At 42.2% G+C, this 17,882-nt stretch overlaps 1 non-coding gene across 1 annotated transcript; it reads left to right on the top strand.

Annotated features, from left to right (window-relative positions):
* The first annotated feature begins 13,964 nt into the window (after nucleotides 1-13,964).
* On the top strand, nucleotides 13,965-14,047 carry trnal-aag (transfer RNA leucine (anticodon AAG)). Its single transcript has one exon. It is a non-coding gene; the product is annotated as a tRNA-Leu (tRNA).
* The last annotated feature ends 3,835 nt before the right edge of the window (nucleotides 14,048-17,882 follow it).

Here is a 17,882-nt window from a genome sequence, read left to right as displayed (position 1 = left end):
GAGACCCTTTCTGATTTGTTTTATTTGCTTCGTTCTTCGTCCAATCACCTAGGGAGGGAGAAATGGGTTCTAATTACATCAGTTGGATGTGACACTATATAACACATAACAATATTTAAAAGGAGGATTTTATTCAGTATGCTTCATCATTGTTAACACAAATACAGTATAATAAAGTGGGTTCACTAATAGATGGAATCTTACTGCGTGCTGCATCATTTGCTGGAACAGCCATCTTCGATTTGAGGCATTTACAGAAGGTAGGTCCCAGGACAAGGCAAGACTATTGATTTCATCCCTCTGTTGGTCAGACAGGACTTCGTCTCCATTCAGCTTAGGAGCAAATAGAACAAAGATGATTAATTGGAATGTTTTGCTGTCCCCTTCTTGAAAACATCCATTTTAATGTGTTGATATGAATTCCAACTGACTAACCCCTGTGCAATTTTGTCAAAACTACCTCTGAAATTAAGCCATAGCAATCACAGGTCCAATTTAATCTCTTGATGTAACAGTCCACCCCGATTAAAGGTAATGGCCTTATCATAATGAACAAGAACCTTCATTTGAGAAAAATTACAGCAATCACATATCATGGAAAGATTCTTAGATTTTGTCAGAGCTGCCATGCTCCCAGTTTGATATTTTATCTGAGGGTGTGGCAAGTTTTGTGTTTAAGACCTAAACAGAAAGATGGTCAGTACCAAACATCTTCAAGCCTTTTTTACCATGGCAATGATTTCCTGGAGATCAAGATCTGCTACATCGGCTAGGGCTATTGTAGCAGTATCCAATCCTCCATAAATCAACATGTGAATGACTGCTTCACTGATTCCGTTTAGGGTAGGGCCACCATGCAAAAAGGAGTGACCAATCATTCTCCCTGCAACTGTGAAGAGGTCACTCTCAAGCAGGGTGCGGGACGTGGATGGGAGGAGGTGGTCCTGTTCTCCCTCGAAGAGAAGGGTAATGTCGGTCGCATCTATGAAATATATATACAAGATGAAGGCATACGAAAAAAAAAAATTTGCTTGGCAATGAAATCTTAAGCACTGTGCAAACTCAAATGACATGACTAGTTCAATTTGTAATGAAACCCTCCTGTTGTCCTTGAGGAAAGAAAGAAAGAGAAAGAAAGAAAGAAAGAAAGAAAGAAAGAAAGAAAGAAAGAAAGAAAGAAAGAAAGAAAGAAAGAAAGAAAGAAAGAAAAGAGAGAGACTGGAAGTAAAAAGGGAAGAAAGACAGAAGGAAATGGAGGGATGAAGGAAGGACAGAATGGAGGAAAGGGGGAAGAAGGAAGTCAAAACAGATAGGTCAACTAATTCATTAATTTAGTGTAGATGCAAATGCATGTCAAATGCACATTCAAACTTGTGTCATCCCATCCATATATATATTCACTATTAGTAAACACAGAACATGAAATATATGGGAAATGAACAGGAAACATACCACTCTTGATGTCGAATCCATGCTGCAATTTAGACATTGCCAAGCTGAGAAAGTGTCTTTGCACCCCAACTCCAACAGCTGCATCACCTATGAATGACAGCACAAAAACATCACCTAACACATTAGCACATATAATGTAAGTAACATTATGTCTGAGTAAAAGGCAATATTATCCTTACCTTCTAAAATACAGTGTAGCGGTCGTGCCCAGTCAACTTGTGGACTTTTGTAGAAGGCAAGTATTTCCCTACTCTGGGATGTTTTGTCTTCTCGGATATCTACACTTGCCCGGATTGGGGGTTGTAACTCCTTTTCCCGCAAAAGATTGTTTCTGAAGAGGGTTGCTGCCGCATGGGGGCAGTTGATGCTTTTCCAAGCTGTAATTATAATGATTGTGACATGATCTCAGTTAACATTTATCTTTTGGAAATTTTGGCCTACATGTCAAGCAGCATAGCATCATACTTAACTTTTAAAGGTATTATATCAAGAGTTTTTGAAAACAATATTACATTATTTAAGTAGCAAAATGATATAAGTGAAAAGGAAAATAATTGTAACAAAATGGTCCAGTACCTTCATGAGTGTCTATGCCCATTCTCTCAGCATCAAGGTCAGGAACTGAAATGCTGTCACGTACTTCCCGACTGCGTTGTGGTCTACCTCTGATGTCTGAATTGCTTGATGTACTTGGCAGATTCTCAGGTGCACTTAATTCAGAAAGAGATTAATTTTGTTGGTAGGGGCACTTGTAAACTTAAAATGGACTTGAAAATGGACTTTGATTACCTTTCACCGCATGAACTCGCATGATAGGCCAAGAGATTTACAGGATACTGACCCCCACAAATTGGACAGGTACACTGAAGTAAAACTGAAACTTGTCAAACATTCTGTATTCATGATACAGACAATATCAAAGGTGCAGACTTCTGTTGCGATATTTTTACTTTTTTCTACATGTGACCAATATTGAAGAAGTAGACTTGGTTTGCTTCAGAAAATATTTTTAACATGTGAAAACACTGAATTCACATATTTGCATTCCTCTAACCTGGACTTGATCATTGTCCACATCTTCCACAACATCAGGTTCATGTTCGTTCTCCATGTCTCCTGCATGCAGTTCTTCAGAATCAGATTCCTGGCAATATATATTTGTGATTTTCATTATAGAAACTACTACCATTTCCTTCAGTATCAATGACAGTTCTTTGATGTTTTGGGGCATTACTGATTGTAAAGTCAAAGTTTTCAGGGTAGAATCACATTAAAAAAATACCTACCTGGCCACAAGTTCCAATGTGGCAGACAAGCAGCTGTAGGGGCATACTGATCCCACAACTCTTGCATGCTGACTTCGGCATTTTGCTGAACTCTTCAGCATCATGAGGGAGAGGTGTTGTGTCTAATTTCTCCTGCAATGGGACAATATACAGAAGATGTTTGCCGTTGTTCGTATTCGACTTCAGCATCTTGGCCGTGTAGCCCTGTGATCCTTGAGTCATGACCGAAAGGGACCTCTGTCCACCACCACCTAAAATATTTAACAGAAAAGACAATAGAATAATCATAAAAAAAAAAGATGAAACGCGTTATGAAATTGCTTAATGCTTGTGCCTGCATGTTTGCCGATTATTTGGGCTTTGTCCCAATACCCACACTTGTGGTTTTGAGTGCATGTTCACATGCCACAGAGCAAGTGGTTAACTGTCCCATTTATGAAAATGCACGAGTGCAGGTCTAGTGTGTTTGTGTATCTGTGTCTGAGTGTAGCAGTATGCGCTGGTTTGGCTAACTGGAGGAGAGCAGAGAGCTGTCTACTCCACATACTGAGGGGCCATTCGTACCTCATAAAAAACTGAACAATCCCTTTAATGCACCTTTCTATAGATTTCTGAGTCTTATCTATTTGTTTAGGCGTCTGCATCTTCTTCATATATGGTTGAGAATTTGTGTTGGACTATATATGTAGGAGCCAATTGGCGCTAGGTTATGAGTAGGAACCAAGCTGTGTGGGTTCAGGTGTCACCCAGAAGTTGAAACAGTTTTTAACCACTTCCTTACTCTTTGTTTATCACTGACCTGGTTGCACACACACAAGGCAGCTTGTTGCCGCAGTCGGTAAATGTTATTTGTAGTCATGGTTTTTGAAGGCAATCGTCGGTGATTTGGAGATCAATTGATGTTGAATAAATGGACCGAGTGTTTAAACTGCAAAGAGCGTTGGACTTCAATTAATTCAGCCGGCAAAGAGGTGCGTCAATTAAGACTTCTGTGGTGGAGCATTTCAGTGGCTTAAAGCGTGGGCTTAGCCTCTACAATATATAGGCCTATGTATATTTTTTCATCATTACCGGGGCACCTAGTTCACATGTATGTACAAAATGAATGCCACTATTGGGCCATAACCACCACTGCTGCCATAACTGTTAACATCTTGTGGATATTAAGACATGTGGTTTGAATTATGTTGTCATGTTGGTACCTCAAATTTGGAAATACTAGACTGAGAGACATTCAATTAACATATTCCTTTCCAGGGAATAAAGAACTTTAAAACAATACAAAGTAATAGCAGTGCTTAGATTTAACCAGCATATAGTGCGTTCACTTCTTCACTCACAGATAAAGAGTTCTTTATAAATACAATAATAAATCATTAATACAGAAATATTCCATACCTCCTGCTTTATAAAGCAGCCAACCTCCCGTCAGTTCCCTCATTTTGGGGTATGTTTCAGTCAGGGCTCTGGCAATCTACATTCAGATAGACATGAAAATCACAAGTTTTTTTTGTGCTTACTCTCCCTGCTTTTCTCCCAATTTTGGACATACACAATTTAGCTCATGCATGGGCCAAATCAGATTCTTATACCACACAAAGTGGCAAAAGGTATTAATAATTCATGAAAAGAATATATTTTTTTTATGATGCATTCCTGAAGTTTACATAGTATAGGTAACTAAACATGTATCTTTCCAAACATTATGATAACATTGCAATACCTTGTCTGGTGCCAAAAAGTGAGCAGAACACCATGGAATTTTACTCATGTATGTTTTAGCTAAAAAACATACAAATGTAATACCTCTGTGTGGTCAGCATTGTCATTAATGCTTATGGTGCGTTTTCCAAGTCCTGCCCTTAGGAGCCTGGAATCATCTTTTGGAGTTCTGTCTGTTTTTTCTGGTAACAGACAGAAATTCAATTCCAGCTGTTTGCCAACTGGAATTGTAACACTTGGCAAAGGCCTCTTTCCTCTGCACCTCCTCATTTGGAACAATGCTGGAAATGATCTATTAAAGAAATGAAATAAGCTGTATTAAATACTATAATCACTGTAAAATATGAAAATTATCCTATATGGTCAAAAATGATAATAGGAAGACAAATTATGTTTTAATTTCTATCAAGCTATTCACAGTGATAACTTATGTCATCATAGGGTATGAAGCATGAATAACACAAATATGTGCACAAACATTACTAACTGTAACAACTGATGGATAATCTGTACATATGTAGCAGCCTGTTGCAGCAGCTCCCGGTGATTTTTTTCTTCTTCACCTTTTCTTCCTTTCTATCACTTTTTCTTAGTTGTGTGTTTCTTTCTTTTAGTCTTTATTTATAAACATCCCCTACAATGGCCACTTTTTGTTTCGGGAGTTTTTTGGTTTGTTTTCTCCTCTTTTCATCACTTTTTGTCACGGTGAGCCACGCACAGAGGAGCCACGGCATTGTTTACACCCGCGACCAGCTGATAGCCCTGTGTAAACCTGCGCTACTGCCCGGAGCGAGGCAGGACATCCCGAAGGAGCTGCAGAGGAGACGCCGGGGCTGCAGAGCTGGAGTCTGGCGGAGAACCAGGAAGAGGAGATTTAAGCCTGCAGTCCCAGCAACAATAATTGGCAACGTAAGGTCACTGGGGAATAAAATGGACGAGCTCGGCGCGCTGATAAAAGCCCTATTCGGACGGGACTAGTTCAATTGGGGGACGTATGGTAATGTTGGTTAACCAGACGACGCCAGGGAGAAGAAATGACCAATTCGGACGGGACAAGAAATCCCTGTAATATTCATCTAACATGGGAGGAGTTTTCTTGAATATAAAGCATTCTGCTCCAAAATTATTGTATACAAACGCAGAAGACTTTTTTGTTTGTTTACCTGAATGATAAGTATTACTAAAACGTATTGTACAGTATAACAGAACAGAAGATTTATTCATTTTTGACCTTAATGTAAAGTACTGTTCACCAAAAGTTTTGCTCAGGATACTTATTTTACCTGAATGTAAAGTATAGTTTAAAAAAAGGATTGCACAACGAAACTTAAGTGTCATTTTCTATTTTACACCTAATTGTTTCTCTCTTTAAAAGGATGTGACGATATATTCCGTACTTATTACCGAAGGTCGCATTCGCACGGGATTAGTATTACCTATGGTAGATACTCCGGACCGTTTCACAGGAGGTAGAATTCTCGGCAAAGTTTACCGACATACTCCGCTATCTTTACTGACATGGCGCGTTCGGACGGGACTAGATTTCCCGGTTATTATTACTTTACCCCAGGTCCTCCCATTAAACTAGTCCCGTCCGAATAGGGCTAAAGACCCAGCAGGAATACCGGGAGTGCAGGATTATGTGCTTTACGGAGACATGGCTGCACGCGCACGTCCCGGACCACAGCGCAGCTCTCCCCGGCTTCACGACCGTACGGGCGGACAGGGACGTTTTACTGAGCGGTAAGAAGAAGGGAGGAGGGATTGCACTGTACGTGAATGAGAGGTGGTGTAATCCCGGTCATGTTACCGTGAAGGAACGTCTCTGCACCCCGGACATTGAACTGTTAGCTGTGGAATTACGTCCGTTCTTTTTGCCCCGTGAGTTCTCCTACGCCATTATCGTCACTGTTTACATCCCTCCATCAGCTGATGCCGAGGCTGCTAGTGACGTCATCCTCTCCACTGTCTCCAAACTCCAAACGCAACATCCAAATGCGTTTGTGAGTATAAATGGTGACTTTAATCACGCAAACCTGGACTCAACTCTGCCAACATTCTTTCAATATGTTGATTGCCCTACAAGAGACAATAGAACCCTGGACCTCCTGTATGCAAATACAAAGGATGCATACAGGGTCACCGCCCTCCCCCCCCCTCGGCGGATCTGACCATAACCTGGTCCTCCTGGCACCAACGTATGTCCCCCTGGTTCAGAGGCAGCCTGTATCCACAAGGACTGTGAGGAAGTGGACTCATGAGGCTAATGATGCCCTACAGGACTGCTTCGAAACGACTGACTGGGACGTGCTTTGTGTGCCACATGGAGAGGACATCGATGGCATGACAGACTGCATCACGGACTACATCAAGTTCTGTGAACATAACACACTGCCGGAACGGACTGTACGTTGTTTCCCCAACAACAAACCCTGGATCACCAGTGACCTGAAAGCCCTCCTGAACAGGAAGAAGGAGGCCTTCAGGGCAGGAGACAAGGCACAGATGAGGAACATCCAGCACGACCTGAGGGACGAACTGCGGCAGTGCAAGGACTCCTACAGGAGGAAGCTGGAGGCCAAGCTCCAGCAGAACAACACCAGAGATGAGTGGTCAGGGATGAAAGACATAACCGGCTTCAAGGTGAAAGGCAGACAGACTGTGGGAACCCTGGAGAGGGCCAACGAGCTGAACACCTTCTTCAATAGGTTCAGCTCCCCACCCCCACCCTCAGCTGTCTCCTCCACTTCACACCACACATCCTGTGGACATCAACCCCCGACTGCTCTCAATACCTTTGTCCTCCACTCCTCAACCCCCCCTGCTGAGTGCATTGGACTTCAACACCTCACCTCCGGACTGCTTTTACCCCACTGAGGCATCAACCTCCCTCCCCCGCCTGACTCTGAGTACTGGCCAGGTGAAGAGACAGCTGGAGAGACTCCACCTAGGCAAGGTTGCAGGACCTGATGGCATCAGCCCCAGAGTTCTGAGGACCTGTGCCAGCCAGCTGTCTGTGGTATTCCAGCACCTGTTTAACCTGAGCCTGTACCTAGAGAGGATCGCAGCACTGTGGAAGACGTCCTGCGTGGTTCCTGTCCCGAAGAAGACGATTCCTTCTGGACTCAATGATTACCAACCAGTAGCTCTCCCATCTCATGTGATGAAGGTGCTGGAGAGACTGGTCTTGACGCATCTCAGACCGCAGGTGGCTTCTTCCCTTGACTCTCTAAAGTTTGCCTACCAGCCTCACCTGGGGGTGGATGATGCTGTTGTTTACCTGCTGCAGCGTGCTCACTCGTACCTGGATGGATCGGGTTGCACTCTGAGAATCACATTCTTTGATTTTTCGAGTGCATTCAACACAATCCGGCCGGGTCTACTGAGTGACAAACTGCAGGTCATGGGGGTCGACACATCCATCATCTCCTGGATTGCCAACAACCTGACCACAGTATGTCCGGCTGGGCGGTGTTCTGTCTGATGTGGTGGTTGGCAGTACAGGAGCTCCTCACGGGACTGTGCTGTCTCCTTTCCTGTTTACCTTGTACACCACAGACTTTAAATACAATTCAGAGTCATGCCACTTGCAGAAGTATTCAGATGACTCTGCAGTTGTTGGGTGTATAAGGGATGGACAGGAGGGGGAGTACAGAGCGCTGGTAGAGGATTTTGTGGATTGGTCCGGCAGAAATCACCTGCTTCTGAATGTGGCAAAGACCAGAGAGATGGTCATTGACTTCAGGAGGAGGACGGCTCCAAAGCCTCTGTGCGTTTTGGGAGAGGACGTTGCAGTGGTGGAGGACTAAAGGTACCTGGGAGTGCACCTGGACAACGGACTGAACTGGAGGACCAACACCGATGCTGTCTACAAGAAGGGGACGAGCCGACTCTACTTTCTGAGGAAGCTGAGATCCTTCAACGTGTGCAGCACGATGTTGGAGCTGTTCTATCAGTCTGTTGTTGCCAGTGCACTCTTCTTCGCTGTGGTCTGCTGGGGGAACAGCATCCGAGCCGGTGACACCAGCAGGCTTAATAAACTTATTAAGAAGGCTGGTTCTGTCATCGGCTGCAAACTGGACTCATTTGAATCGGTGGTGGAGAGGAGGACACTGAACAAACTGTTATCCATCATGGATAACCCCACCCATCCTCTCCACCAGCTCCTGGATGGACAGCGGAGCTCCTTTTCCAACAGGCTCATCCAGCTCTGCTGTCCCAAGGACCGTTTCAGGAAACCCTTCCTACCAGCAGCCATCACCATCTAATACACCTCCCCTCTGGCTGGAAGAGAACTTCAACCTCAATAGGCTTGAAGTCTCTCCTAAAAATTAATAACAAAAAACAAAAAATACTGTATATTTGTAAATAGCGAATGTTTATTCACTATTTTTATTTATTTTATATTTATTTTATTCTATTCTATTTGCTTGATTTTTACTACTTTAATTGTTTTCATATACTGTATGCTGCTGCAACAAAACAATTTCCCAAATTGGGATTAATAAAGTATTTATCTATCTATCTATCTATACCTTTGCATTTCTCTTCCAGTGTTGGAAGCTGCTGGCTGTTGCCGTGGTGGCTGCATGAGGAGTGGTGGCTGGAGGCTGGAACGCAAAGACGACTTAGGATAACATAAAATTATACTGAGTACAACGAGATTATAGAATAAGTCACACACTCCACATCCCATGCAAAGTCAGCATTGTTCTACCTTTGCATTTCTCTTCCAGTGTTGGAAGCTGCTGGCTGTTGCCGTGGTGGCTGCATCTGAATTGGTGGCTGGGGGCTGGAACACAAACACGACTTAGGATAACATGAAATTATACTGACATTGTAGAATAAGTCAGACACTCCACCTTCCATGCAAAGTTAACACTGTTCTAATGCCAACATTCAAAATTTGTGTTTTAAGTTATTTGTCCTTGTATGTATTTATTTATATGAAGTTATTTTACTTTTTCTGCTGCCACTTGAACAGGGCTTCCTGGCAGACTAAAAAGAGCTGGACTTTGCGAACCTCATTCTGTTATTTCTTTGTACAGATCCTCTGGGCAGCACTTCTAATTTCCCTATTCTGCCTTAATTGGACATGTTCTAAGTTGATAATTATAGATGTTGACAATACTGAGCAATAAATAAATTACACTCACGCCCATCTCATCATACCTTTGTCTGGCTCCTTGATGTGGTGCAGCTTGTGTCCTCGCATTTGTCAAAATGTCGATGAAGTTGCGGACTGCTACCTCAACTACAGAGTGATCATCCTGTGGGAGACATAGAGCTTTATTCTCTGTATCCATCACAAAAGGTATGCTGTCAGATAGGGATCTAAGGGGGAGGGGGGCTGTTGGTGGTTGGGGTTTGGTACGTCATAGCCATGAACATGTACACTGATGAAATGAATGAAAATAAACTCTCACGTGTATTGTTGGTGCTAATTGAACGCTTGAAGAAAAGACTGGATTACCGGTAGGACCACGTTGGGCTAAACGATGCGATGCGGTTAGGCTTTCTTTTGGCATCTGTCTTTTACATACGCACTGATTACACTGAAATTTTGCAGTGGATAGCCTGAGTAACTGGCATGTCGGGGGCCGCGGATGAGTTTTTCTTACTTGTGAGCAATGAAGTCGGCGGTGATCAGAGTAATTTGTGGTTATTATCAGCATAAGCAGAGCGAATCACAACTTTAATGACTGCGGCTCAGTTTGGCATTATTGTCAGTCTGTTAGAAAAACATTTAATTTTATTAAAATAGAAAAATAAAATGTATAGCCTGTAGCCTAGGCTTTAAAAATAATAGTCATTATTAAAGTAGCCCGCTCGACTTAATTGTGTAGCCGGCTATATGTGCTGGCCGGCTACACAGATACTGGGAGATTTAGCATTAGCTGGCTGGAAGTCAGCACAGTTATGTCAGTTGAACTGCAGTAAAACAACGCAGCCACACACGCACGCACGCACACACACACACACATACACTCACACAGTCGGCTGACACGGTGACACGGACTAGCGCCTCTCGCACGCGCGCATGAAACTACAGTTTTTGTCAGAAGAGCCGTCATTTCACATCGTTAGGCCTATATGACCGCTTATATGACGACATTGAGAAACTTTTGCTACATCTTTAATTAACTTACCTGAGCAGAAGCGTTGGATTCCATCCTGTTTTTCCTCCGTGTGTCCACTGAGTGTCGTTGGCACTCAGATCCCGGCCGACAGAAATTGCTGCTCCTTGATTGGATGGTTGGTTGGCGCGTGGGTGGGCACCGGGTTGATTGGCAAGTCAGTTAGCAACGTGCTGATTGGCTATTCACTCAGACGTCAAAACCGGGTCAAAATTCGTACTCGTAACTTGAGTTTTGTAAACTTGTAACTTCAGGGTCGTACTTGAAGGTGGGAAATTTGTGTGTCCGTCGGATTTAGTTTTACACATGCACAAAATGTTTTTACAACTTCAAAACTTTTTTACACATACACAAACTATTTTTACAACTTCAAAACTATTTTTACAACTTCAAAACTTTGTTACACATACACAAAATGTTTTTACAACTTCAAAACTTTATTACACATGCACAAAATGTTTTTACAACTTCAAAACTGTATTACACATGCACAAAAAGTTTTGTACAAGTACAAACTTCATTGTACAAGTACAAAATCATTGTACAAGTACAAAATCTTTCTGACCCTAATTTGATCCCATACCCCCAGTAGCCCCAACATTACATCTCTACTGGGATGATTTTCTTAGGATTCATTGCATCAAGGCTTTAAACAGTGCAGAATTAATGGTTTGCCCTCTGAGTCATAGTGTACAAATGTTAGACCTACTGACTGACCACGCATAGCATCTCGCTGTCCTCAGCCATATCCATGACCTGCATTTACAAAACCCCAAAGAGTAACGGCCAAAAACAAACATGAGCCTTGGAAAAGATAGCTTGCCAGCCAGCTGCCAATGTCACAGTGGTAACATCCATTTTTTTTTGCATGTGCTGTTTCACTGTTTATTCTGTGACCCTGAGGGGACTCTTTAATTGTGTGTGACATTAACGTATAAGCTTTATTAAGGACTCTCTGTAGTTCCACATATAAAAATTATTTCTGACCATGGTCCCCTTTATCTCTGGCAATAGAAGAAACTGAAGTTCTTCAAAATGTCAGTAACAGGTTAGACTGGGTAAATGAGCTTTCTTTCTGTTGTCACACGTTAAGACTGAAAGGGGCACCTAAAAAGATTTGGGATTCATGTTTGAACCTTATCAGAGGATGAAAGTGGAAGTGGACTTGACATATGGGTTACCTCCCCAAAGGACCAGAACATGTGTATGATTTCCTGTGAGTTCCATCTTCTTCATGGCAATGTTTTTTTTTAAACTGATTTGTACTTTTGATTGTGAAACTGCCACCAAGAAAGCAGCCATATTGGCAGGATTTGAACCCACACCTCCACAGAGCCTAAATCCAGCGCCTTAGACCACTCGGCCACACTACCAAAGATATCTTTGATCCAACTACAAGGGAGCGTCACCTTTAAAAGACGGACTGAACTGAAAGGTGCGGTTAGCAAATTTTTTTTTAGTCATATTAGCTTGAACTGTCATGGGATTCTGGAAGTAGAATATTAAATAGGCTGTTTAGGAAAAATCCCAATTTCTGTAGCTCCCTCTAAAGCCTGTAATCGTGCTTTCAAAAATCGAGCGCTCCCGGCTGTTTTTAACCAATCACGTTAGGAGGGAGGAATCGCTACCTGTCAATCACAGCTTGTGCACACGCTGCTATCGAGCCCGCCCCCCTCTCATGCGCAAGAAAGTTCTCCCGGTCAGATTTGAGCAGAACAGTCACCAACCATGTCTTCCATGCTGAGCGTGAGTCTGCCCCAGCTTGTGTGCACGCACACTGGTGTGAACATACGTGCACAACCTCGTCCACAGAGGGGGAGGGGTTTGGGGGGCGTTTTGGAGCTTGGGTGAGGTTTGGGGAGGGACCTGAAAGTTGTATCAGTTCGACTTTAGACTCGGAATTTTGAAAACCAGCCGACGGCAGCTTTAAGGATTTTAATCAACAGTTGTCAGTAGACCCTGTAAGATGAAACTTTTCTAACTCAGAATAACAACTGATGAGTACCAGTTGTAGTCTTGCCACTGTGCAACACCCATAGATATTTCTTGTGCTCTTCATCTAACACCATGAAATCTTTACAGAAGAGAGCATAGCAAGAGAATAGTATAAACTGGTGGAACTCAACAAGATGATCGACTAACAGAGGATGGCTTCGATCCATCAACCTCTGGGTTTTCCGCGTGACAGGCAGAGATACTGTCCATTATACTAACGACGAATTTCTATGTGGCAGATACAGTCGTCAGATGAAAAGACAACTATCGCCAAGGAGTAAAATAAGATTTCCGTGTCCCGTTTCAAAGTGCAGGAAAATTGCTATCACAGTCCCATCACTCAGAAGGAGAGTCTTCCATGAAGCTGCATGCCTCGTCAATGTTCCCCTTCAACACCAACACAATGCAGACCCACATATTCGCTGGAATGATTCCTGAGCCTGCTGACAGTATCGTCAAATATCCTTTTTAGTGGTCAGGATGGCTGAGTGGTCTAAGGCGCTGCATTAAGGATGCCGTCTCCCCCAGAGGCGTGGGTTCAAATCCCACTTCTGACATTGCAGACTTCTCCTACAGAACTATTTTCACTGGCAAGGCAACTAAACTTTACTCCTTGCTTAGCAATACCTTATCGTATTGCTATTCTGGCACTGCATCATCTAGTTTAAAGATTATTGCGGCCGCTTTACCTCAGAAGAGTTCTTGCTTCCAAATGCTATGCCTACTATTTGTTTACCTCAAGAGCCCTCTTAAAAAACAGCCAAGACACTTGTTGCATGAGAATCTTCTGACCACAGCTCAACTAGCTGTGTTGTCACAACCTTCTACAGTGCTTTGGGCAGGACAGAATCATTAGCAAAAGGCATATTGTTGATTATAAGGTCTTGGTTTGCACTTAACACCATAGTAAACGGGAAAGGGCTTTTGACCGAAGCAACCTGGCCTCATGTTAGGCTATTTGAAGGGGGCTATTGACATTTAGGCCGAAGATGGGTGAGAGTATCAAAGCAATCATCACTTGATGGCAGGCAGTTGATAAAAGACCGAGCCCTCACCGTCGGGGAATCGACCCTCGATCTTCCGTGCGACAGGCGGAGATACTGTCCATTATACCAACGAGGAATTTCTGTTTAGTGGATACAGTCGTCAGATGAAAAGACAACTATCGCCAATGAGTGAAATAAGATTTTCGTGTCCCGTTTCAAGGTGCAGGAACATTGCTATCACAGTCCCATCACTCAGAAGGAGAGTCTTCCATGAAGCTGCATGCCTCGTCAATGTTCCCCTTCAACACCAACACAACGCAGACCCACATATTCGCTGAAATCATGCCTGGGCCCCCAGACAGTATCGTCAAACATCCTTTTTAACAGTCAGGATGGCTGAGTGGTCTAAGGCGCTGCGTTAAGGTCGCAGTCTGCCCTGGAGGCGTGGGTTCAAACCCCACTTCTGACATTGCAGACTTCTCCTAGAGAAATATTTTCATTGGCAAGGCAACTCAAGTTTACTCCTTGTTTTGCAATACCATGTCGTATTGCTATTCTGGCACTGCATCATCTGGTTTAAAGATTATTGCGGCCGCTTTACCTCAGAAGAGTTCTTGCTTCCACTTGCTTCTATTTGTTTTCCTCAAGAGCCCTCTTAAACAACAGCCAAGACACTTGTTGCATGAGAATCTTCTGACCAAAGCTCAACTAGCTGTGTTGTCACAACCTTCTACAGTGCTTTGGGCAGGACAGAATCATTAGCAAAAGGCACATTGTTGATTATAAGGTCTTGGTTTGCACTTAACACCATAGTAAACGGGAAAGGGCTTTTGACCGAAGCAACCTGGTATGGGATCAAATAAGGGTCAGAAAGATTTTGTACTTGTACAATGATATTCACATGTGTAATAAAGTTTTGAAGTTGTAAAAATATTTTGTGGCCATGTAAAAACATTTTGTGCATGTGTAACAAAGTTTTGAAGTTGTAAAAACATTTTGTGCATGTGTAACAAAGTTTTGAAGTTGTAAAAATAGTTTGTGTATGTGTAACAAAGTTTTGAAGTGTAAAAACATTGTGTGCATGTGTAACAAAGTTTTGAAGTTGTAAAAATAGTTTTTGTATGTGTAACAAAGTTTTGAAGTTGTAAAAACATTTTGTGCATGTGTGAATTTTGACCCTGTTTTGACGCCTGAGTGAATAGCCAATCAGCATGTTGCTTACTGACTTGCCAATCAACCCGGTGCCCACTCACGCGCCAACCAACCATCCAATCAAGGAGCAGCAATTTCTGCCGGCCGGGATCTGAGCGCCAACGACACTCAGTGGGCACACGTTGGAAAATGTTTTTTCTTTCCCCCCATATTTTAGTGTTCTCTTTTTATCACTCAAATTCAGAAAATACTGTTCTAAGTTGTTTTTTGTGTAACAGGTTCTCTGATGTAAGGTTTATAGCTGCAAATGGTGCACTATTAAATGAAACGTGTTACTTTGAATAAATAAAACCAAGGTGAAAGATCTCATTTTTTCTCACATACTTTTGTTCACTCTCAAATTCAGAAAATACTGAATTGAAAAAGACAATGTGGGTGAGAGCCACAACAAGTGTCCCTTTATTCCATTATTTTATTCCATCTTTCTGTAATATGTAGACACATACTATCCCAGGTTTTTTTTGGCGTTTGCATTATTTGGTTATAGATACATTAGCTTTTGTGGATAAAAAAACCAAAACACACAAGTATATTTTACAATAAGTTTATTGGTTTAATTAAGTTCATTATACAATTATGTATTCTTTCAGACAAGTTACTTTGAGTTTAATTTGTGGCCCAAGAACAAAAGGAGGAAGCACTCCATACTGTCTACTTTTATAACCTTGGTGACATCATCAGGAGAAACACTCTATGGTGATAGTGGTAATGTGAAGTTTGAATTAATTATTTATTGTTCGTATGATTTTTTTGGATTGTTAAAGCCAGATGTGCATTAGGATGTAAAGTGATTTGCTAGAATGTGCATTGAAGGGGAAGTAATGATAGTTTGTGTTACAGGTCCCAGGGTATGGGCACTGTACACAGATAAGATTCTCTACAAAACAGTGTCTCAACCTTTCAAATTTTGTGGCGAAAAGTTGCTTCTGTCGTGTTTTATTTGACATTTTGTACTGGATGTTCGTTGATATTACTCCGCCACCGCTAAGAAAATAGTGCGAGCATGAACGAGCTGCCAAATAAAACACGACAGAAGCAACTTTGCCACGAAATTTGATATGGATTACCAGTGCACACCAGTAACCACTCCGGTGAGTTGATGATTTTGAAAACGGACGTTTATTGTGCTTTTACGGACTTTTGTAGACATGCGCATGACTTGCCGTTCTGAAGCAGGTTGAGAAGAATCAAAATTAGGCAAATACCGGAGACAGCAGTAAACATCAAAAAAGCGGTGAGGGGGGTTCTAAAACATTGCAGACGACTCAGAAAAGAGGCTTAATGTTGAAAATACCGGAGTTCTCCTTTAAATGATATAAATAACATTTAGGTATTGGTTTCAGCAGGGACTTTTAAATCACAGTATTTTGATACCAAATTGAAACTGTAATTCTGTAATTATTGTGCCATTTCAACATAAAGACTTTTGTAATTCATGTAAGGCAAGGCAATTTTATTTGTATAGCCTGTTTTTATGAATAGTTTGTCTCAAAGGGATTCACACAATATCATGACAACATCCTCTGCCCTTAGACCCTCACATCGACTGAGGAAAAACTGCAAGGAGGCCACTGACAAGGAAAAACAAGAGAAACCTCGGGGTGAGAGACAGAGGAGGGATCCCTCACCCAGGACGGACAGATGTTATATAGATGTTTTTACATGTACAAATATAATAATAGAAATAGACAGAACCTATAAGCACACACACTACATACATACATATTCATATTACCTTTGGTCATGCACACTTTTCCCAGAGATGAAGCTTCCCCTGTCACAGCCCCGAACTTTGTACATAAGTCTGGCAATGTCCACGTTTGACACCTTGGTCTCCTCTGACCCTGGACATGTAAAACCATAGAGAGACCGTAATAATACAGAACAATTTGCCAATAAATGTAAAATTTTACTCCTTGGTATGGGTACTCTAGCATTCAAAAAAGTCCCAAAAAAAACAAACATCAGAGTACAGTAGTCTTCTGAGGAGGAAGTCTACAACTCACTAAATAATAAGCACTTGCAGAGATGTTTCCAGGTTCAACAAAAGGTTTGAATTCATTTGCATAAACAGAAATATTCTCCGTGGTTGACTTCAAACAATGACGAAATAAAGACTTAATTTAGTGGTTGACAAAACTGTGTCACTCCTTCAACACAAAAGGCAGACAAAGGAAAATCAGCTGTCCTCTCTATCCTATCATGGAGGCCTGACCAGAGGGGGGGGGCAGAGAAGAGAGAATCCTGGAGGGGACACTAGTTGTAAAGGATTTTATTAATACATAAAGATGCTTATATTATAAGACTGAAACATCCTTGAATAGCAGATCACTGTAAAAACATACATACAGGTCCTTCTCAAAAAATTAGCATATTGTGATAAAGTTCATTATTTTCCATAATGTAATGATACAAATTGAACTTTCATATATTTTAGATTCATTGCACACCAACTGAAATATTTCAGGTCTTTTATTGTTTTAATACTGAGGATTTTGGCATACAGCTCATGAAAACTCAAAATTCCTATCTCAAAAAATTAGCATATCATGAAAAGGTACTCTAAACGAACTATTAACCTAATCATCTGAATCAACAAATTAACTCTAAACACCTGCAAAAGATTCCTGAGGCTTTTAAAAACTTCAAGCCTGGTTCATTACTCAAAACCGCAATCATGGGATTGACTGCCACCCTGACTGCTGTCCAGAAGGCCATCATTGACACCCTCAAGCAAGAGGGTTAGACACAGAAAGAAATTTCTGAGTGAATAGGCTGTTCCCAGATTGCTGTATCAAGGCACCTCAGTGGGAAGTCTGTGGGAAGGAAAAGGTGTGGCAGAAAACGCTGCACAACCAGAAGAGGGGACCGGACCCTGAGGAGGGCCGATTCCAGACCTTGGGGGACCTGCGGAAGCAGTGGACTGAGTCTGGAGTAGAAACATCTAGAGCCACCGTGCACAGGCGTGTGCAGGAAATGGGCTACAGGTGCCGCATTCCCCAGGTCAAGCCACTTTTGAACCAGAAACAGTAGCAGAAGCGCCTGACCTGGGCTACAGAGAAGCAGCACTGGACTGTTGCTCAGTGGTCCAA

This window comes from Odontesthes bonariensis, chromosome 8 (assembly GCF_027942865.1).
Source record: "Odontesthes bonariensis isolate fOdoBon6 chromosome 8, fOdoBon6.hap1, whole genome shotgun sequence".
Taxonomy (NCBI): Eukaryota; Metazoa; Chordata; class Actinopteri; order Atheriniformes; family Atherinopsidae; genus Odontesthes; species Odontesthes bonariensis.
The sequence above is the reverse complement of the archived record's forward strand: the minus strand, read 5'-3'. Positions and strand labels throughout refer to the sequence as shown.